The sequence below is a fragment of the Callorhinus ursinus genome, unplaced genomic scaffold (assembly GCF_003265705.2).
Source record: "Callorhinus ursinus isolate GAN/ISIS: 27379988/994484 unplaced genomic scaffold, GSC_fseal_2.0 scaffold9, whole genome shotgun sequence".
In the NCBI taxonomy this organism is placed as follows: domain Eukaryota; kingdom Metazoa; phylum Chordata; class Mammalia; order Carnivora; family Otariidae; genus Callorhinus; species Callorhinus ursinus.
The window spans coordinates 7,550,686-7,574,026 of NW_027397071.1; the positions used below are offsets into that span (position 1 = coordinate 7,550,686).

Consider the following 23,341-nt stretch of genomic DNA (forward strand, 5'->3'; position numbering starts at 1 on the left):
TCTGGGGCCCCCCCCGGACATACGTGTCTCGGGCCCTGTGGTAAGCAGCGGGCACAGCGATGGCTCAGTAATTCAGCAAGCATGCACTGAGCTGTGCCTGTGAGCAAGACGGCGTCCTGGTCGACCTAAAGGGCTACAAAGAATCAACGAGGCAAGGACTAAATCCTGTGGGGTGGCTGTTAGGCTCTCATTCTACATCTGAGAAGACTGAGATGTGGAGAGTGTAGGGACCTTGCCCCAGCTCATACACTGTGGTAGCGTGAGTGGGCTCGGACTGAAGTCTCCTGACTCCTTTAGAGTCTTCACAAAGAGCTTCCGCCCAGGAACAGAGATGCCGTGTGTGCACAGAGCTATGTGTCCGGGCTCCGCAAGGTAAGAGGTATGAGGAAAGGGTAGCAAAGTGTGAGGGGAAGGTGCAGGAAGCAGGGATCAGAGATGGCTTCTCGGAGGAGGTGGCGTTCCAACTGACCCTTGAAAGGTTGTGGTGCAAAAGTTAGATGTGTTCATTCCTTCGATCCTTTATTCAACAAATACGGCGGGTCTGCATGTGCCGGGCCACGTGCTGGGGCCTGGGGAGGTTCATGAACTGAACAGACAAGTCCTCTGGGGTTGGCATTCCCGCCAGAGCTGCAGACGATAAAATGAATGTATAAAATGGGATGGTTGAAGTAAAAGCCAGGAATAAAGAGAGAAAGCTGGGAAGGGGAGAGACAGGAAGGGCATCGGCCGTCCTGGAGACGGATGAGGAGTCAGGACGCGAGGATTCGGAGGGACAGCTCCTCTAGCCTCTCCCCAAGTGGAAGTGCTCTCTGCAGTTGGTTCGGAGTCCAAGAGAGGCTGGCCTCAGGACAGAAATGATGATTTAATAGCTATGTTTGAGTCTCGTTAGCATTGCTATCCAGAAGGCTGAGAAGCAGCTGTTTGCCATGCTTGCTGGAGACTGAGTGAGGAGAGATAGGCTCACTCTGACGTGCGAGGGACTTCTGGTCCTCACCATCATCATCATCAACAACAACAACGGCAACAATAATAGTTGATGATATTGAGCTTTGATGGTACCCCAGGTCCTGTGCTAGATATAAATTATTTATATGCCTTTCCTCATTTAACTCCCCCATTAACCGCAGGAGAGAGAGGTTACTGTTGTCTGTGTTTTAAAAGCTGAGGAAATGGAAGGCCTGCTCAGAGCCTACCGCTGGTAACCAGATAGGCTGGGCGTGCCCTGGTCTGACCCGCAGGCTCTCTCACGCTCTCCCTAACGACCCAGATTTCCCTGGGGAGGCCCTTGGGGGAAATTGCCTTCCACAGCCTCTGTCTCCGGCAGAGGGAGGCAGACACAGCATCCCCAGTGTGCTAATGTGCCTGGACCAACAACTCTCGCGCCTCTTGGCAAGGGTCACGAGCATGAGGAGTGGACAGAGGATGGCGATGGAGGACAGAGCAGAGTCTCTGGGGCCACAGCCAGCGGAGATCAAGCTCCTCTGGGCCCACAGAGACATGACCGCAGGTGACAGGCAGGGGGCGAGGTGGCCAACAGGCCCAGTGAATCCTGGTGAACAGGAGGGAGGATGGAAAAAAAGGAGATGGAAAATTTTGGTGTAGTAGTAGAATTTGTGCAAAAAAAAAAAAAAAATTAAGGAAGAGGGAAAGTGGTAAATATGCATACTATGTAAATATCCTATGTAAATTTCTTTTAGAATAACTTTGGAAAATCTCCTGCCATCTTCCTCCCTGGAGAGATTCTGGTCCCAGGTGGCTTTGTTGCCATATCCTCGGTCTGGGTGGTCTGGATGTTGGGGGGATCCCCACCCACTCCTCTGCAGGCCTTTGGACACAACAGCCTTTCACTGGCCCCTCCAAGTGCCCTGGAGAGACGGCAGGTGAGGCAGCAGAGAGCTGGGGGCCAGCCGCAGAGTTTTGGAATGGGGCGGGGAGCAGCTCTGCTGGGAAGCCTGTCAGAGCCTGGCGGCAGAACGCAGGCTGGCTCATCCTCCACACCCCTCAGCTCTAGGCCCTGCACAGTGCTGGGCGGCCTGTGGATCCCAGGGATGGGGCAGGCGGGAGTAGGGTGAGGAGTCTCTTGGGGAGTGTCACCCCATGGGTCACGGGTGTTACTTCGCACCCACCCTCCATGAGGAATCACGGTACCAGGTGTGACTCTTTCTTCATGAGTTGTGATTTGCCGTATGTGACCCTACATTAGTTTTTTTTTTTTTTTTTTTCCCTTCTTCCCTGGCCGGTTTCTCTTCTGCCTCCAGAAGCTGCTAGAAGTTCTCCGCCGAGTTTCATATCTTGAGGGCTTGTGTCTTTGGAGCCAAAGCCTCCCTGTCTCCCTCTCCTCCCTCCCCTTTCCGGCAGAAGCTTCTCTCTGGACTAGCAAAAGGGCATTGTGTTGATTAATAAAACATTTTCCTGCAGTCCAATTGCCATGCTCAGAGTTTGGGCAGGGCTTAGAGATGATGAAGCGTTATGCCAACCCCCCACCCCACACACCGTGTTTGACTTTCTTAATATTTCCATGTAAGGTCAGCTTCTCATCTGAAGAGCAGAGGCTGTTGCGTTCACGCTCTGAGTTAGGTGCGGGCCCACGTGAGTTGACCGGATCCTTTGGCTGGGGTGGGGCTCCCTAGGGCAATGGAAAGACCACCGGATTAGGAGCCAGGAGATGTGGGTTGTGGGGCTGGTTTTGGCAGGCTCTGAGACCTTGTGCAAGCTCCCTTCTCTCTCTGGTCCTTAGCATCCTCTTCTGAATGATGAGGGGTTGAATTTAGTGAGTTTTCACCTCCTAGACAGTTCCACAAGCTGTAAGTTTCTTACTCTTGGAAGGAAAACTGATTTTTAGTCCAGTAGCCTGGATGATTCACAGCCTGGAGAACCCTCCCCCTCGCCCCCACCGGTGGATGGGCAGGGCATTGGGGACCTTCCCATTTCCCTTTCTTCACCTCCAAAGAGGAAAAAGTTAAGAGTCCCTGGCCAAAGTGACCACAGAAAGGCAAGTCTGCAACGGGGCCTGGGAGGTCCTGCTTGGAGACTCCCCCAGAAAGCTCCAGGGTGTCTGATGGTGAGCCAGGATGACATACATGATCAAGGTCAGCAGCCCACAGCCACATAGAACTGTGTTTGGAGAGAACAGGGAATTGTGAATTCAACCCCAGGGCTCCTCCGCATGGGGCAGGTGGGGGGAAGGCATAAGATGTGGGACCATCAGACAGCTATTTGAGCTCCACAAGTCTTGGGTTTAGAAAGAGTCTAGTTTGCTACCCCCTTCAGAGCTGCACGCCCCCGCCCCTCATCCCACAACAACCTCCCCAGCAGATGGCAACAGGTCTGCCTGAACTTTCAGGGATGGATGTTTACCCTTTTGGTTACAGCTCATTCCATTTTGGAGAGAGTCGGTGATCACTACCCTCCTCTGTGTATTCAACCCAAGTCGGCTTCCTCTACACCCCAGAAGGGCGAGGGCTTTGAGAACCCAGAAATTTCTGTGAAGGAAACCGTTCTGCAAGGCAATTATAATTATGGTTGGGGAAGTTACCAGGGGACTCGGTGGCAAGAAGACCCTGGGACATCTGTCCTGGCACAGCCGCAGGGTGACCCAGCCCCAGCCCGGGGAAGACCCAAGCTCTTCAGGGAATGGAAGCTTCATGGGTGACGAGCTGCAAACCACGCCCTTTGGGGTGAATAGCCAAGGGCCTGCGCAGCACGGGACGGGTGGCTTCTGGGACCAGTGGAGCCCCCGCCCCTCCCACTGTCTCCCATCACACCATCCCCACCAACGCCTGCACCAGGGGCTGGTTTCTTGCTTGTCCCACCCCGTCCCCAGCTTACTTCTCTTCCCCTGTTATCCCGTGGGTCTGGAAATGACCCTCCCTTCTCCACTCCCATTATTTTATGACGGGAGCTCACCACAGGAACGCAGGGGAGTCTATATGTTGCTATTAGCATTCATGTGGGCAGTGTAGCTTACATTAACTTGAGGTGTTTGAATGAAACCAACCATTTAATGATCACAGAGGACTGGGGAGAGGGTGAGCAACGTGTGGGCTCTCTCTGGCTGGAAGCATCTCGTGGGCTTTCTTTCCAATGTACAGAGAAGACAAGGACCGAGGGGCGGGCAGCAGGTGGTGGCAGTGAAGGGAAACTTGGTGGAAATGGGCCAGGTGAGTGAGTCTCCTCCTGGGGGGGGGGAGGAGACTCTGTCACCACCATCAGAAAGCCTGGGTAAACAGTCCTGTCTGCACAGGTAGCCCTCACTCCCCCAACGCAGGCACTGTGGTCCCAGACCCCAGCTCCCGGCAGAGTGCCTGGCACACGGAAGGGGCTCAGTTGTCAGGTTCTGGCCCATCCCTTCCTCATCATGCCCTGCCTCGTCACTTCAGCCACAGCAAGAAGCACCTGCACCCGTGTGGGTCAGAGAGGATGGCGGATGGAACTTTAAACCAAGGAGGACTGGACGATGCGCCAGGTGCAAGGTTTGTGCATTTCATGGCGCGAGATGAGGAAGGATGTGCCCATATTCAGCGTGGGGCATGTAGCTCTGGGCCATTTCCTATCCAGGTAGGGCTGGGCCACAGACATCATCAGATCTGCTCGACCTGGAGATGCCACAGACGAGAGAGAACTTGTACAAGTGTGTACGTCCCGGGAGGAAGTTGGCTTGGAGAGCTGGAAAGGGAAAGTGTTCCAGACAAAAGGCAAAAGTTGGAGGACAGACTCAGAAACAGGCACCATGCTCATGGCACGTGCGTGTGCGCGTGTGCGCGTGTGTGCAGGCGCACGCACATACGAAAGCCCGCTGGCAAGGAGGGGTGGGGAGGGAGTTCTCAGTGTAACCCTAGGCTGTTGCTGGCCCTGGGGAACCTCTAGGTTTCGTGCTGTTTTTGCCATCTTGGAAGGTTGGTCTCCCGAGAGGTGACCCTTGTCCCCTAGCAGAAGCATCATCCTGAGCCGGGACTCTGGCTTCTGGCTCTCACATAAGCCCCTCACCCACCCACCCCTTTTTCCCAGAGAGTGACTCTGTGCCTGGAGAATTCAGAGGATTGGTGGGGATCTTGTCTTTATGAATTTGACTACTCTAGGGACACCATGTAAATGAAGATGTTAGATCTTTTCCTTTAAAAAATTACGAAATATATCAAACATACAAAGAAAAAAAAATCTTGCCATCTTTCAGGCAGCATCTGTAAAACCTCCTTCTGCCCACAGACGTGAGTGCCTTTCACTGGGGTGGCAGGATTATTTAATGAAACTCATGTTATAGGATAAAGGCGACTTTATTTTAATGGGGCAGGGGGCTTGTGTAGATACAAAGGTATGTGTGTTCTATTGTAAAAAGAAAAAAAAGTTAAAAATCTTTCTTTCGTGTTAATTGCTTAAAATTAAACCAACCAGAGAGACCAGAGACCAGTTTGGTTAAAAGTAAAACCAAACCAGAGAGATTCAGTAGTCCTCAGATTTGTAGTCTTGTGGACACAAAAATGTGATGAGGGTGGAGGTGGAAACCGGAAGCCTCTGACCACAGATGCGACGGAATCTGCTCCAGTCGGTTTCCTTTATTCATTCAACAAACATTCCTGTCCTGCTGACCAGGTGCGCCTTGCACTAGAGGTGATGAAAAACTCACCAGGTGAGGTCACCAGGCACAGAAAATGAGTCAGACGAACTGCAAGGACACCTGTAATTATGCTCCCTGGCAGAGTTAAGGACTATGCACTTTGGGTGATGCGGGCAAGGTGAAGGAAGCAGCCCTCTCTGCCGGCCTAGCAGGAAGGGATTAGCCTCGGAGGCGTGGCCGGGGCCTGGCGGGACCCTGGCTCCTGCACTTCCTGTCCTTGAAAGCGCAGGAGTCCATTCTCTCCTTTTTCCTATTCTTATGTCTACACCTCCTCGTAACAGCTAAAATTTCAACAATATAAACTTCGGTTCTGTCCAAGAGGGCTCCCCCCATGGATCTGTGCTTCCTTCCCAGCTCCAAGTTTGATGGTCTTTTCCTCCAGACTTTCAGACCTGTGCCCCCCAGTGTGGTCCCCTGGCCGGCCATGCCTTTGACCTTGCTGTTTGGGGCTGACCGTGCTGCTTGAGGTAGGAGGTTCCTGGCCAGGGGCTCTGCTGCCCCCACCCCACCTGGCCAACCTGGGGGCTGAGGAGATCTGTACCTCTCTGCCTACCTGGAGCCCGTTCTTGGCCACCTGCACACCACAGCCCACAGGTTGGAAATTCTAGAATCCTTGGTTTCACCTCTACCCACCTGGCGCTCTCAAGGTCCCAGCTGGGCCATCCTTGGTGGCAGTCCGCTTTGGCCCAGCACCGTCTGCCAAGTCAGAGAAGACAGTGAAATCCTGGAGTCCAGTACTGTGGTCCAGGCAGAGTCTTGGCCCCTTCGCCCTTCCTGCCCAGCCCTGGCCAGGACCCCAGGCAGCCATAATGGTACCTGACTCCCTGTTTCCCTCCTTCTGCTGAATTGCTATAGAGTTATAACCAGAAGGCAGTTCGGAGGCGCTGGCTTGGGGAGGGGGAGGGAAATTAAGGAGTGAGGTAAAGGATGAGTCCTCTTCTCACACAGGATTAATCTCTCCACAGGATTAGTCCTGTGGAGGACTAATTCCCCCCGACCCTTGAGACCGTGCCTCGAGGAGGGCAGTAAGACGATCGAAGAAAAGCTGAGGGTTTGCTTAAGCAGGAAACCTTTCAAAAGAGCAGAAATCCCGTATGTGTGTTGGTGCAGCAGCAGCGGGAGACATGGTGCCTAGGTTCCTCCCAGCCCCAGAAGGCCCTCTGGTTGTCAGGTCCCCTGTAACCTTCTTTGCATCCAGCAAGGCTCCCTGTCAGGCAGGCTCTGCTGAGGTCCAGCCTCTGTCCCTCGTGATATGGTCTGTTCACTGCCTTGGGCCCACCGTCAGTGGAGCTGGAGGTCCACCAGTCAGCCCCCTTGCTCCGTGGAACGACTCGACAGGGCCGTCTATTCATCATCCAGTGGGCTGGCCTGGATCCTTCAACTGGTGGCAGGTCACTGAGGTCGCAAGAGCTAAAAGAGAAGTCAACCCCAACACACAAGCATTTTTCAATCCCCTGCTGTGTCACATTTGCTAATGTCCCGAGAGCCAAAGCAAGTCCCATGTGCAAGGCCAGGTTCAAGGGGGTAGAAAATCAATTCTGCCTTTTGATGGGCGGAACCACAATGTCACATGATGCAGGGATGTGAATACAAAAGGATGGGAAGAATTGGTGGACACTTCTGCAACCTGCCACAGGGTCATTACTGTGAGCTCTGTGGATTCAATTTTGTAGTGAGGGGCCAGTGGGGTTGTATGGACAGGCTGGGGAGTGGTCCACGGGGACATCAGCCTGGTCAGACTTCCCAGTTGTTTTCATGATGGCAACATGAGGGCAGTGGCTTCAAGTCCCTAAGTGTGGGAGGTAACGGAGCATTGTGGTTGTTTGATCGGGGTTGAGGAAGGCAGTGAAGAGAACGGGTTTTCCTCTCTGGTGATGACAGAGGCCAAAAGCCATAGGCTTGTTCCTTCCTGAGAACTGTGATTGCTGCTGGAGGCTAGGCCTGGCCTCTCCGGGGAGACCCCCACTGGAGAGAGTGGGTTCCAAAGAGCACGGGCTCCAAAAGCAGACAGACCTGCGTTCCATCCCCAGCCCCGCCGCTTTCTCATGGCAGGACCACACAGCAGGCTGCCTGCAGACCACAGTTTCTTCTTTCGACAGATGAAGATGGCTGTTAGGTTCGGCAATGATGCTGCTTAGGAAGGTGCCCAGGCCAGTGCCTGGCCATGCGAGTGCCCAGCGCGAGGGCTTGGAGGGCATGGGCAGGGATGGCCAGAGCAACAGAACTGTCACTGGTAACTAACTCTTGGCTCGCCTGGGAATACCAGATGGTGTGCCAGCAACTTGGGCCAGGGAGACGCAGGGCAGAAACTATGGGGAGAACAGAAGTGGGGCTGTAGCTGCCTGAGGGCTCAGCTCCATGCGTACCAGTCACACAGGCAAGCAGGGCTCTGGGTGAGCCCCGGAGTCTTCGACACAAGAAAACTGCGATGCCAACCCCCCTGTCGGCCAGGCAGCACCCAAGGTCAGACGGGAGCCCAGATCGCCTTATTTCGCGGCCAGCGCTCATCCCTCCGTGCCATGAGATCTTCTAAGGTGTCCCTCCGGCCTCCCTTAAAATATCCAGTTCATCATCTGGTTCCCATGCCTCGCTGCAGAGCTTCAGCGTGGGGAAGGGGGAGAGAAGATGCATCATAGGTGCAAAGGGCGGCAGTGAAGAGGGAGCTTGGTAGCTGCTCACAGTGCTGAGGAGGAGACGGGCCTTTGCCGAGGCACTGAGCAGAGGTCAGGCCTGGCTTGCAGACACCGACGAGGCAAAAGAGAGTGCCATCCCCATCAAACCAGCCTCCGCCCTCCTCTCGCTCGGCGCTGCCTGGAGTGAACGAGGCCAACGATTATTTATCAGGGAGGTGGTCAGGAAATTGGACACATTCAACAAAGACCAGGAAACATCGTGCCAACTGGGTCTGATGGGGTGACCGGGCTGCTCGGAGCACAATGGCCTCGCTGGCGTCAGTGTTTGCTTTCTGAGGGACAGCTGAGGACGCCCACTGCAGATGTGATGAATGCAGGGGGACAGGCCCTCTGGGGCCAGCCAGAATCCTGGCTGCCGGCTCCTGGTGGGACAGCCGGGGAGCAGCAAAGTAGGCCGGCCTGTAGCCCAGGTCCCTGGGTGGAGAGAGCTTTACCCTCCGTGGCACCTCCCTCCTCCCTGGGGCAAGAGGGAGGCCGGGCTCCTGGGCTGAAATGCCCCACTGCTCTGGCAGAGGCGGGAGGAGGTAGGGCATGACCTGGGGGTCTTCCCTAGGGTGGAAGTGGGCGTTTGCATGGGGTTCCCCCGGGCACTCGCTACCCTCCCCTACCCATGGCGGAGGCCCCAGGCTCCCCTCAGGCTCCTCATTAAGAAATAGAGAGATGAATGCCCACGGGAAGGCGCTCTGGAAACAGTCTGTTCTGTTCTCTCCCCTGTCCCTGGGGACCTACGCTCATTCCCATCTTAATACAAGAGGGGGTTTGAGGGAAAGCGTCTCCCCTGGAGTTAGGCACTTTGCATACCTGTGTCTGCTTCAGTCAGGCCTCTCCCCTTGTCTCAGCCTGGGAGGATGATGTGGGTGTCTCCCCCACCCCACCTCCAGCCCCACATTTCCCCCAGGACCTTCCAGCATTTTGTACCTGACGGCTTTCTGGGTGGGGGTTGGGGCTGCAGAGGCCCATGCTATTGCGGGCCTTCCTGGGCCTGACCGGTTCTTTGGGGAGGCGGGGGAGGGGTCCCCTGTCCTGGCTAGTCTTTGGTCCCTGTGGTGTCACCACTCCATGGCAGACCCAGTTTCTCCATTTGGAGGGTGACGGGGGGCCGTGAGCGGTCCTCCTTGAGGTTGCCCAGTGGGGCTTTATCGAATGCTCTGAGGATCAGCCTCCTTAGCAAAAAAGGATCTTGGGCTTCAGGGTATTTTCTCTGGGCCCATATATCAAGGCCTAAATATCTATGGACCGGTGGGGCCCTGGAGGATTTGTGTGGGGTGTTCTGTGAGGCCAGCTCCTGTGAAGGAGAGGGGTCTTGGCAGTGGGGTGTGGAGGAGTTTGGTCCCGGGGCAGGGAAGGGAGAAGTGGCTAGGACTGAGGGACCCTCTGACCGTGGGGCTCTCACACCCCCAACCATTCCTGGCCCCAGAGCTCTGGGGAAGGAGCTCTCCCTTGGCGTCTTACTTGGTACTCACTACATGCCAAGGAGCACCTGGCAAGGCACAGACACCCCTCTGGGCAATGGGGAGGGAGGGAATATAGATGTCCCCACCCCCGCTGGGCCCCAGAGCAAGAGTCAGTGAGGGAAGTTAGTGTCTGTGACTCAGTTCATGGGGGACCCCTGGAAGCTTCCAACCCCTGTTGGACCTTTAGGAATGCGAGAGGCCCCTGCCTGCTGAGGGGGTGGGAAGTAGAGGGTGGGGTGAGCCACCTGGAGCAAGGGGACTACCAGGCAGCCCCAGGGGTGGCGGCCGGAAGGGAGGGCCATGCACCTCAGGGTGCTCGCAGTGGAGCCTTTATAAACAGAGCAAAACCTCAGTCTCTGCCTCTCTGTTCATAGTTGCCCTTTGCTCCTGAAAAGAAGCCTTCATCCCTTGAGTCATTCCAGCAAAAAAGGCTGAGGTTTTAGGGAGGGTTTACAGGGAGCTGGGGAGCTCTTGAAAGTGCTTTTCTGGAAAACCAGGGCAGGCAGGCCGCCACTGACTGCCTCCCTTTGCTACACAGAACCGCAGAACCAGGCCCGGCGAACACCACACACTCTCTGTTCGGGCAAGTGGGCAAAGCCCAGCTCTTGGAACTCCTGCACGATCCCTCTTCTTAACCCGTCTGGAGTCCAGCTGCCTCTGTGAGTGAGTGTGTGAGTGTTGTCGAGTGTTGTCCTTCCCCTCTCTCTACGGATCTGTCATTGGGTGATAAGATAGAACAAGATGAGGGTCATTGTAAAGCAATTGCAAGCGAGATGCATATTGGCAGAGCTGGAGAGCACGGCATATGGCCTTGGGCAGCCGCCCTGAGAGAACTCATGGGGAGATTTTGTTCCCTGCCACACACACACACACACACACACACACACACCCCGCCCTGAAAAGCCAGATCAGGCTTCATGGTGAGGAAGAAAAGACTATCAAAGCCCCCTCACCGCCCACCAGGTGGATGCCGAAGGCTCTGGGGTAGAGATCCAGGGCTGCTGTGTACTGCTTAGTGCAGGACAGGGCCAGACAGAGGGGGCCTCTCAGCTCCAGAGGGTGCAGAAGAATGGGGAGCAGCAGGCGCACCCTCAGAAATCCGCAGCTGAGCAGCCCAAGCCTGGAGAGCTTTAAGGGGCTTGGGGGAGCACAGAGAGTGGAGGCTAAGTGGTGTTTTTATTTCACCCATGCTGATTCTTCTGGATGTCTTTGTTCCCTCCCTCTAGCCCCAGCTACTTCCTGCTTCCCTGGCAGTCCCCTGGCAGCCCCCCCCCCCCCCAGCTTGTGGCCCTGTTCATACATCAGATTGCTAAGTGCAGCTCGAAGGGCCTCCGGTCTGCTCTTTTTGTTGGGGACCAACTTTTCCTACTCTTCCCTGGGGAATGGCCCTGCCTCTGGGCACTGCTGATCGGGCCTGAGGCTCTCTCTTCCCCTGGTCTCAGCTCAGAGATCTGCAGGGGATTGGGCAGGTTTTCTAGAGTGGATTAACCGTGGGTCTCAGGCAGGGAAGAACACAGCCCAGTCAGGTTAGGTTGGATGCCTTTATAGCAGCTGGATTAGGACACTCTCTGGGTCACAATTTAGGATGAAAGGATCTCCCTGCCCCATCCCAACTGTGTGGGTGTGTCTATATGTGTGTGTTGGATGGTTTGGAGACGGCCTATCTCTGGGCTGCCAGGTCACGAGGCAGAGCTCCCAGGGACTCAAGAGTCCTTACCCAGGTCCCCTGGAAAAGTACCAGTGACACCTGCAATACCCCGATTTGCAGTGGGAAACAGGCAGTCTCTTCTGTCCAGGAGCTCCCCAGGCATGTACTCCTGATCTTAACTGAAAGTCCTTTACTTCCTTCTGTCCACCCACTGACCTGCACTAGCAGGGAATGGCAACCAATTTGTGAAGGGCCAGAGAGTAGAAATTTTAGGCTTCGTGGGTCCTACCTTCTCCGTTGCAACCACTACTCACCTCTGCTGTCTGTTGTAGCGCGAAAGCAGACATAGACAATAATGAATGAGCACGGCTGTGTTGCGCTTTTATTTATAAAAACAGAAGACGGGACACATCTGCTCCAAGGGTGTGGTTTCAGAAAGAGTGGAGGGCAGAAGCCTGACCCCAGGGCTTGCCCTCCGCAGACATCCTATTTCTTTGGGAGTCCAGTCAACGTCTTGCTTTAAAAATGAAAACTATGCATAGGCTCTTCCATGCTCCCTTCTTGGTGCTCGTGTGCACATACCCGTTTTTTTACTTCGAATCATATCCTGTAGAACTTGGAGCTGAAAAGGCCATTTCACTCCACTCACTTATTTTTAAGATGAGGAAAACGAAGGCACGGGGAAGCGAAGTTCCTGGCCCAGGACCGTGCTGCTAGCTGGTGGCAAAGGACGGATCATGCAAAGCCTGGCAACTTCGGGGCAGACCTTTCCTCTCTCTCATACTACCTGGTTCCCAGCCCATCATGTCTCTAAAATGGGGCAGAACAAAACACAGAACTGAGTACCAAGGAATCACTGCCTGGACTAAGCAGCAGTACTGTGTGTGTGTTTGGTGATTCTGGGGGGCCTCTAGGGAGTTGGGGAGAAGTCCTGGAGAAAGAGCCATGTTACTTTCTGGGAAGTCACTCTGATGGGCATCAAGTGGGAGCGAAGGAGGGCCTTCTACCTGGTGCTTTTTTTCTCTAGCACAAACACATGTTGAGCAGAGGGAGCTTTGCAATCACCGAGCTTTGTTCTGGATACCCTCCCCGTCCCCCCTCCTCCCTTTATTTTGATCCTGCGATTTGGGCCCCAGGCCTCTCCACTCAGCCTCTCTTAAGACATAGCATTGAGTACAGCAAAGCAAGATGGGTTATGCGTTTTCTAAGAAGAGAAGGAAGAAGGGAAAACACTAGTTGTGAGTTTATTTCTTCTCTGGAGACAATTAACCGGATCTTCACTGTTGGTTTAACAGGAAGGTGTCCAGGCAGAGTAGGGTGGAAGAGGGAGTGTCCTCATTGCAGAGAGAGGGGAAAGCTCAGGTCCTGAGGGGCCCAGGTGTCCTGCCTCCTGAGGTCTCTTTCTGGTCCTCCCTCAGGAAGCCGAGTAACCCAGTGAGTCAACCTGGGCGCCTGCTGGCATGGCAGTGGGGGTAGGGGAGGGTTGGGAAAATGAGCTGAACCCCAAGCCTGGTGTTTGGCTGCACCTGCCCTTGAAATTAGGAAAGCTGCGTGTCAGGAAGAGAAAAGTGGGACTCGAGAGCCCAGGCCAGGCCTGGAAAAGCTCCCAGAGGATGCTGAGCTCAGAGCCCAGACCCTCCAATCAATAGGGCATAGCTATTTATAGCATCAGCCTGGGAGAAACTTAATTATGATCAAAAGGAGCTATTTAATACCATGCCTGCCGAAGACGCAACCTCTTGTCAGTGGAAATTAATCAGCGGCTGCGGTGGGCTTCTGCCCCCTCGGGCTCCAGAACAGGGGAAGCGTCTGGCTGGAGCTGGGCACCAGCCGCCCCAAGAGTGTTGATGACATCGGCGCCCTCACACAATCAGCCAGCATGCAGTGGTCTCCCCCAGGGCGCCAGATACACTGGCCTGAGGGCCCCGTCAGCCCGGGCCCGAGGAGAGGTTAGGGTGCAGGGGCTTCGTGACTCAGCTCGTCGGGCTCTTCCTGAAAGCATTCCCCGACCCCTCCCGCCCACAAGAGGCCCCTCTCTCACAGGCTCCTGCAACACTTGCAGTCCCTCCTGCATATTCTGTGCTCCTGTTGGGACTCGGTATGCCACGTACTAGCTGGGTGGCTGTAAGTTCTAGTCACCTTCTTCAGAGGTGGTTGCGAGGATCGGGATGCGTTACCGCCTGCTGACTCACTCAGAGCCGAGCCTGGCATGTGGCGAGCGCCCAGTAAGCACCAGTCGCTGCTACCACCACTACCATTTTGTCTTCTTGGACAGACTGTGTGCCTTGAGGGCAGAAATGGTCCGTACCTTTATACTCGAGGTGACCTCCTCCAGTGCCCAGCACAGTGCTGGCCGTGGAGAGGGCAAGGAGGTTGATTATTATTGGCTGCTGAGTCCATCTGCTTCAAAAGCTAAAGGAATTCACCATGCATTGGTTCATTAATTAATTTATTCCTAGAACCTTCACTGAGCCCTTGAGTGTCAGGCCTGTAGCAGACGTTGAAGAGAGGGAAAGCATTAAACACGGTCGGGCTTTTCTGCTGAGCTGCTCGCGGCCTGGTGAGGGAGATGCGCATGGAGCCGGGTCATTACAGGGAGGCTTGAGAACCGCTACAGAAGTGGGGCCCGGATCCTGCAGGGGCACAGACGAGGGGGGACCCAGCCTTCCAGCCATGCCACGGAGGCTTCTCGGAGAAGCTGGTACTTAGGGGAGGACCGGAGGATCATAGCAGGACATGGAGAGAGTGTAGAGGTTCTAGGTAGAGGGAAGAGTGTGTGCAAAGAAGGGCCTAGGGCTCTGAAAGCTAGCGTTCCGATCCTTCAGGAAAATCTGGACAGAACCTTTCAGTCCAGGCCGACATCAGAAGCAGAGCTGCAGGTATCGAGCAGTGAGAGAGGAGGAGGGGGTGTCTCACAAATAGTCTTTGCAGGTGCTTGGGTTCAGTCTGGGACTCAAAGACCAGGTTCCTCCCCTGATAAACCCAGGAAATAACTCAAAAGATGGCTTTAGAATAGAAGCCCAGAAGTGACGGGTGGCATTCTGAAGGAAGGAGCGGATGAAGAAGTCTGGGGTCTCCCATTTGGGACAAATATTGAAAATTACAGAGATTCTCATCATGGCGATGACCACACTGCAGGAAACTGTGTAGGAGAACGGTTAGAGCGTGGGCTCTGGAGCCCGGCGCCTGGGCTGGACCCCCAGCTCTGGCGCTTTGGGGAACAGCTGAGTGGTGAACGAGGCAAGTCCTCAGATGACGAGAAGGCCGTCTTACTGTCATCTCCCACTGTCTCTGTGAATTTATTCAGCGGCACAGCTCTGCTGCCCTAGGTGGAAACAGCCAAGTCCCATGACTTTTCAGGTCATTTTTAGGTGCCACGAACAGCCTAAGTCTCTAACGGCTATGTCCAGCCCAGTCCAATAACCGCTTTAAACTCCATTTAAAGTTAAGACATCTCCTAATCCCCCGGCTCTGCCTGCCGCAGGTGGAAACAGCGTGGTGGGCATGGTTGGCTTCTCTTCTCTTTCCCATCTGTATCTGCCAGGGTCCTGACAGGAAGCGAATGGCTGTCAGAAGCTGGAAAGTTGAGGGGAGTTTTATAAAGGGACTATTTACAAAGGTGGTGGCAGGCTTAAGAGAGCAGAGCGCCCTAGGGCCTGCAGGTGCTAGGGGAAGGAGAAGCTACTAGAAGCAAGAGAAGAGAGCTATATGGGCAGGGCCACTGAAGGGACCGCAGTCTTCGGGAGAGGGGGACAGGGGCCCACAGAGACCCAAGCAGACGAAGAAGAGGGAAGGCCATCCTCCCACATTCGTTAGCCCCCAGTGGCTCCTGTCAGGGTGCATGGGAGCCAAGAAGGTGTAGACAGTGCATCCGGAGGGGCATAGTGGGGCCTCGCTCTTCCTCTGCTCCCAGTTTAGACGGTGAAAGGGAGGACAGGAGGGCAGGGTATGGATGTTCTCACTTGAGTTCTCTGGGCCTAGGACATACACAAAGCTGACTCTTTCTCCCTTGGGTGGAGGGGGGCACTTTGGACACACTTGGCTAACCCATGCAGTTCCCCCGATGCGTGTGGTGCCCTCTCCCTGATTAGGCGTTCAACCCCTTGCTCAGGGGCATTCACCCCCTGGCCCTGAGCAAAGGACGGCCCCCCCCCCCCACTTCCCAGCAGCCCCCCTAGACCACCCCCACCTCCAGGCAGCCCTCCGGGCAGGCTTTCGCCGCCTCAGTTCACCCTGGTCCGTGTGCCTGAGAACCTGAGAGTGTGAGACCTCTTTTCCTTCACCCCACCTCTGAGCCGGCAGCGAGCCTCCGACTTCCTTTTAGATTATTCAGGCAAGAACCCGACCCCCATTTTCCATGTCTCCAAGTGCAGGGGACCTGCGTAACTCTCTCTGAGAGGTCTCCCTAAAGCCCCTCGCTCTTGACTTGGCCTGAAAGAGGAGCTCTCACAGCTCCCCTCACACCAGTGACTCCTCAGTGACCACCTTGTCCTCATTCTCGTCAACACTGACGCGTGTGGTGAACGGACAGCTCGGGGCCTGCGTGGGGGCCTTGCACCTTGCTGGAGAGCGCGGTAGCCGCTGATGCGGAGCCTCGTCTGAAACACCCACTCTCTGGTGGCACCAGCTGTGTGACGCTGAGTAAGTCAACTAGCCTCCCTGTGCCTCGGTTCCCTCATCTAGACAGAGAGCATAACGGTACCTCATCAGGTTTCGTGAAGACTTAGTGAGTTTATTCCTATGCAGCATTTAGATAATGCCTGGAATGTAGTAAGTGCTCAATAAAATGTTGTTAAGGGGTATTTTTTTTTTCTCATGTGATTGGGAAATGATTTGTGGGGAGGGTCTCCAGCAAGAAGAAGAGCTGAGGGGAAGAAACCAGACAGCCTCCTTCTTCCCCTCTCTCGCTGGCCTCCCAAGCCTAGTGAGGGAGCTTGGGAGGCACCGGGCCCCTTGCCAAGAAGAGGAGGCAAGCACGGAGGTTTCTGGGTTTTCTCATATTTAGTGCTAGGTCTGACATTGGGCAGGCTTCCGTCCAGCATTCTGCATCTCTTCTGGGAAGGAGTGAGCTTCCTCCCTGCCCTGGACATGTGAATGGGAGAAGCCAAGAGGCGTGTTTTCTCCTTTTCCAACCATCTTGGCTGAGAGGGGAATGGCAGCCGAGCCTAGAAACTTCTTACCCTTATCAGGATGCCAGGAGCTGCAAGCTCTGCGACAAGATGGTAAAGCATGAGTGGGGGTAAGGTGAATCACCCTGCTGGGGCTGCCCTGGGCCCCTGAATTCCCCTGAGCCTTCCGCAGGGTTTCCTTCTCTTCTCAGACCCTGAGCTGGAGAGGGAGAGGCAGAGGGCGTGTGTGTTTGCGGAAGAAGCTTCCAGGTCAACACTGCCCCACAAGGCACAGGGGAAGGACCCTTTTGAAGCAAAACCCCCCAGCCACACTGCAGGCAGCCACCTCCCAGGAGGCTGCAGGAGAGCAGTGTTTCCCCATCCTGACCCTGAGGCTGACTCCCAGAGGCTGGAGTCCGTGGCCGGTGGCCGTGGCCTGTCAGCGGTCCAGAGCCTGCTCTCGGAAGATACCACGATTCCTGAGGCGCGCCCCCAGCTGCTTGCCGTGCCCGCTTGCTCGGCAGTATTTTGTCAATAGTCTCAGCGTCTGACTAGGGACGTTCGTGCCTCCTGGCTTTCATGCTGTTCCTGGGCCCTGAAACACTCTCTCCTCCCCCACCACACCCCCTGCTGTCCTTCTGGAGACACTCATGCTCTGTTACAGGTGTTTTGGACTCTCTTCACTGCTGCTGCCTGGTCCTCCCACCTACAACCTTGGGTGTTCCTGTAGAGCTTGGCCCTGGGTCTCTGTTCAGGTGTCACCCCCTCAAGAGACCGTCCCAGACTACCCTATCTACAATAGTCTGACTCCAGCTCTGCTTTCTTTAATAATCAGGCACTCATCTTGAGGCATGACTTCATATATCTACTTGAGTATCACCTGGCTCTCTTCTTTCTGGGAATGTGAATTCTGCACGGGCAGGGGCTTTGTTTTGTCCTCCATTGTGTCTTTAGCACCTTGGCCAGTATCTGGCATGTGGAGGGCACTCCATAAATGTTCATTGAATGAATGTAGGAATGGATGGATGGATGGAGGAATGAATGAATGAATGAGTGCCCTGCTCCTCACCCCTTGGACGCACCCACACTTAATGGTGGCCCACACATGTCATCTTCACCCCACCCCATAGACTGTGTCCTCACAGAAAGGAAGTGAGGGACAGGAAGTGGAGGAAGACTGAGGCATTGGCAGAGCCGTGCAGGCCAAGGCGCTGTGGGCCATAACTCAGACTGACCTGACTTGAGTCCCATCTGTGCCACTCACCAGCTGTGTGACCTTGGGCCTGTGGTTGTCAATAGCGGATGTGTGCGTGGGATCTGGGGTAGTGCCTGCACATGGTAGGTGGTCAATAAACGCAAGCCACCATGACTATGGGTCTTCCCTAAGCTGCAGTGATTGGGCAGAAAACTATTACAAGGCGTCTGCCTTCAGGCCAGAGACTTGGGGTCCTCCTTGCCAATTACTCTCTGCTAACTCTAAAACTCTCTGCCAACAAGCCTTGTCACCTCTCCCTTCAAACAGCCTCAGAGAAGAGCCCTTCCTCACGGCTGCGACAGCTGGGGCCCCCCGGGCTGGGCCCCCCCCTCCTGCCAGAGATTTTGTCCTGCTGCCTTCATACGCCCTCTGAAGATTCACCTTCCCCCACCTGCTTTCCAAGGCCCTCCTCATTTTATCCTCCTGCTGGTTGGCACTCCTCTGCTCCAGCCAGACGTCCCTCCATTTCAATAATTCATCCATTCAGCATTTTTAAAGCACCTGCTGGGCACCAGGCACAGTGCTGGGGGCGGGGTCCCGGCGCGAGCCTGAGGAAGTGCCTGTCCTGAGGGGCCTTGCTGGGGAAGGCGGGGGTGCAGACGGGGAAGGCGGGGGTGCAGACGGGCACGGCGATCCAGTATGGGGAGTAAATGCCACGGCAGGGGTGAGCAGAAGGTGGTGTTGTCAAACAGCGGGTTACCAGCCCATTAGTGGGTCATGAAATTAACTTAGTGGGTCACGACCAGCATTTAAAAAAAAATTAAATGGAGCAGAATAGAAATATTACAGAATGATATTATGGGATCACACTCATAATGAGGGAAAAATGTTTCTTTAAAACTTTTATTTCCATTTTATACATTGGGGTATGTGTGTGCATGCGTGTGTGTGTGTGTGTGTGTGTGTGTGTGTGTGTGTGTGTGACATAAAACATATTTCCTCTTTTGGGTCACAGTAGAAATGTTTAGAAAACACTAACGTAGGGTATATTGGGATTCCCAAGCCCCTCCTTGGGAATCAGGAAGAGCTTCTTGGAAAGAGTGATGTCTAAAAGAGACATGAAATATACTACTAAAGTTCATAAGCAGAAGGGTAGGAATATAGGAGCCTATCCTAGGTTGAAGAAATCCCCTAAACATGCCCAGGGGCGGGAGGAGGGAGGAGAGAGCAAGCAAAGGAACAAACCCAGAATTATTTTCTAATTGTCTCACAAAGAAAACAAGAATGTTCCCACCTCCGTGCCTTTCTTTGGGTGTCCCGCCCCTTCCCCAGACTCCCTTTCCTTCTCTTGTCCAAAGCTGCTCGTTAACCTTTCCCAGCCCAGCCCAGCCCAATGCTCTGACCTTCAACACTCTGACCATCCCCGACTGGTCTCAGCATCCACTCCTTGATTGCTCTGCTTCCTGCATTTCTGTTGAGTTTTAGAATTTACAGTTCATCTTGACCCACACCGTGTCTCCTTTGAGGGTCCCTGTGGCCACGCAAGTTCGGCAAGAGGTGTCGTATTATGTCCCTTTTACCGAAGGGAAACCAAGGCATGGGGAGGTCCAGTGCAGGCCCAGGCTCACCCAGATGTGAGTAAAGACGCCAGAGCTGTCCCCAGATTTCCTGTCACCCAGGCAAAAGCGTTTTTATTTATATTATGTTGGACCTTGAACCTATGATGATCATAACGGCCCTTTGCCCAGTCCCCTCCTGGATGAAGCCCCGCTAGGACGAAGGCCGCATCCTACCCTCGTGCATCACCCCCGTGCCAGACATGCAGAGTGAGACCCAGAGACACTTGCTGTGCTTTCCTGCCCTCACTGGAGCATGACATCAGGCTCCAAGGAACGGATCGCCGTAATAGCAAACCCTGCTGCTCTTCTATCTTCTTCTCCGTTTGTACCTGCCTCTCTTCTCTGCTTGCTCCTCCCTCTTTGGGCTTCCAGAAGCCCCTTCCCCACTCCCCATTCCTCCCTCATCTCCTTCCCCCCCTCCCCCCCCCCCCCCCCCCGCCCCCGCGGTGCACAGTCAGCCCTGCATCAGCAGCATGGAGGCCAGGTCCCCGGAGGAGAGAGATCTGCTGGCTGAGGAGGGCGAGCAAAAGCGACCCTGGCCACAGACGTCAGCTTATTTGTCTGAGGGTTTTTTTAAGCTTCCGTGGGGAAATGCCCTGCACGGCTAGGATGGAAACTTCACTCCGGCCCTAGGGACAAAATAAAATCAGTGGAAGCACTAGCAGAAGAGCCCGACACGCCGTGGGGAGGAGAAGAAATAAATTCTACCCTTAAGCGTGGGCCAGAGTCCCGTGCGCCTCCCTGGCACCTCCCAGGACCGCTGCCTCCCTGGCACCTCCCAGGACCGCTGCCTCCCTGTGCTTCGGGAGGCTGGCTCTCTGCCCTGGTGAATCACGGGCTTGGTGGGGAGTGATCTATTTGCTACTAAGTACTTGTCTGCGGCTGCTTTTCCAGGAGCCTCATGGTTTACAGATGGGAACAACACTCATCTCCGGCAAGGGAGCCCCATGCCCAGCACCTGCCCAGCACCTTGAAATAGATCTTTCTGCAGAGCGGGGTAGGCGAGGGCCCAGCCAGGGGCACAGGCAAACCCATTTGTCTAGTGGGCATGGTGGGGCGACCTCCCCAAGCAGACAGGGCTTGCCTCAGTGGTCCTTGAAGCCCAGGGCACACTAGGAACTCACTAGATATTTATAGAAGGAATGAGTGGCGGCCGAAGGTTTCTTGGAGGTCAGGCCATTATCGGCTATCTTCCTTCACCTCTATTTATCTGGCTCCCCATGCATGCATACGTACGCAGTCCCTGTTGGAGAAACAGCTGCATACCCCAGACAGGCGCTACAAAGCAAAACACAATAACACAAGCAAATAAACGAAATACTGATCAAATACCATGTTTTCTCCCAGTCCCGGATTTCAGATTTCTGCGACAATTCTTAGACAGCAGGCTTACCACAGGTCATCTGCCAGCCATTCCGAGAATGTGTGGCATCCGGCCAACCTCAGCATCCCCCTCTAGAGTCCCAGGCAGATGAAGGAAAGCCCCCACATCGAACACCCCTTCCAATAACACCAGTGTTCTGACAGAGCATTGTCTCAAGAACACGTGAGCTCGTGCGTCTGAAACCTGGAGTCTGGGTCCTGGTCTCCCGGATGACTCGCTGGGGGAGTTAGGGCAAGTCCCTTAACCTGAGTCTTAATTTCATCTACTCAACGAGAATAACAGACGTACAAAGATCACAGGGCTAACCCGAGACTTGAGGCGACGTTCGAGAAAGTATATTATGAACTTTAAAGTGCTGGGCAAATGTTTAGTGTCTGTAGGGCTTGCCTCTCCTGCTAACAGGTGAGCTCCACGAGGGCAGGGACCTTGGTGTTTCACCGCTGTATCCCCAGCACCTACAACAGCTCCTGACACACAGTGACCACTCACGTGATGAATGCATTAATCAGTGACCGACCGGTTAGCCACAAAACAGAAACGCCGCATGTCCCCTCTCTCATCCACAGCACAGCCTACCCGGCCACTGGGAGGAAGGGACGTATCCACAATCTGCCATCCTATCTGTGGAGCCTCATGGTTTACAGATGGGAACAACACTCATCTCTGGCAGGGGAGCCCCTTGCCCAGCACCTGCCCAGTGCCTTGAAATAGATCTTTCTGCAGAGCCGGGTAGGTGAGGGCCCAGCCAGGGGCACAGACAAACCCATTTGTCTAGTGGGCGTGGTGGGGTGACCTCCCCAAAACAGGCAGACAGGGCTTGCCTCAGTGGTCCTTGTACCCCAGGGCATACTAGGAACTCACTAGATATTTATAGAAGGAAGGAGTGGCAGCCGAAGGTTTCTTGGAGGGAAGGTTTCTTGGGACTCCTGCGTCCCACCCTCCGTGTTTGTTATCGATTGGCTGGCTCGGTGTAGGACTCTGCCAGTAAACAGCTGTCCCCTGGACCTCGCCTGTCCAGCGGGGCCCCCTCGGCTCACTTCCCGTGCGGGGTTGGGTGTGGAGACCCAGAACAGCTCTGACAGGATGTGGATAAGCTCTTTGCAAACACCGAGAGCAACATAACCTTCCGCATTATCACTCTCAGTATTTAATAATAATCTGCCAGTCTGTGGAGGAGTATTACAAGGAGGATGTGTTGTTCTCTGTCCAGAGAGGTTAGATAAGGAGCAAAAACGGGCACGTACTGAGCCGGAGGGCCCTGGAGACGTCTGGGAGTGAGCTCTGGCAGGCCGGGGGCTGGAGGCCTGTCAAGAGAAGTCTGGCCGCCTTCCTCCTAAGAAGGCAAGAAGGATTCAGTCAACATCTGCCCCAGCCAGTTTACTTAACAAGCATGGCGGGACCACCAGCTCTGCTCCCAGCCTTGTGCTCAGCGCCATGCAGTATGTGGAATAACAACTTCTGCTCTCTTCAGCTTCCGTCCAGAACATCTTCCCGCCCCCCCCCCCCCCCCGCCCCCCCGCCGACCGCCCCGTCCACCACTTGAACACCAAATCAGATCAGGGGTTGTGGAACGCTTCCACCCATCCCCATACTTCTCACTCCTGGTTGCTCACACACACACACACACACACACACACACACAGAGTATGTTACTGCCCCTTCCTCCTTTGTGTCCCCTGCACTCTGAGTGTGGGTCCCCTGTAGTTTCCAGAACACTTTGTTGCACTTATGTGATTCCGTGAGGCAGCCAAGCTGATAATTTGTGAAGAGTAACAGCTACCATGGATTGAGTACCTACTAGGTGCCAAGCACAGGGCCCTGGGCAGTACGCAGATCAGCACATTTAATCCTCACAACACTCAGGGAGCTGGGTGGTATTCTCCCCCCTTCCCAGACGAGGAAATGGCTTGTGCGAGATCACAGGGCCAGTAAGTGATGTGGTGAAGTCGGAACTCGTGCCCCGTCCATCTGACACCCAAATTCCTGTTCCCTGTACTACTCATACGTGTGGGGAGAGACCGCACACCATGGCCTTGCTGCTCTCTCATTGGTGTAGACATCAGGCAGGAAGGCAGTTTCTTAACAAATGCTGCTGTCATTCCCCATCGCTGGTCATGGCCCAGGACCTTGGGATTCCAGGTTCCTGCCTGGTAAAACAACCAGCTGTTGGGCTACTTGGCCGCAGAAGCGCACTGAGGCAAGACCCCTGGAACCCCAGAGTTCTGAGAAAGTGAGGAACGGATGAACTTGAGACCTGCCCGAGGCCTGGATTATTTCCGTCCCAACAGCCTCCCTGGGTCAGCCACGCAGCTGCTGAGCTCCTCCTCCTACTCAGGCCCTACTTCCAACTTTGGGATTTACCAGCCATGACTTGGGCATACTTTGAATCTTCTCTGAGCATCTGTGAGCTGATCTGTGAAATGGGTAATAATAGTGCTTCCTTCCTGAGATTGTTGTAAAGATTAAAGGGGGGTAGATCATATACACCCATCTCTTGATACAGTGTCTAGAACTGGCGAGGCTCTGTTCCGTTAGTAGAAGATGGCTAACTGTAGAAGGACCTGTGGGCTATGCCCTTGACCTTGAAGGCCGAACCATGTGTCCTGGACTACTCCAGGAACCCAAT

At 54.7% G+C, this 23,341-nt stretch overlaps 1 protein-coding gene across 2 annotated transcripts in view; it reads left to right on the forward strand.

Annotated features, from left to right (window-relative positions):
- The window catches only part of KCND3 (potassium voltage-gated channel subfamily D member 3), a 207,644-nt gene that overhangs the window by 18,563 nt on the left and 165,740 nt on the right, over positions 1-23,341 (forward strand). The gene's annotated exons all lie outside the window — the stretch shown is intronic.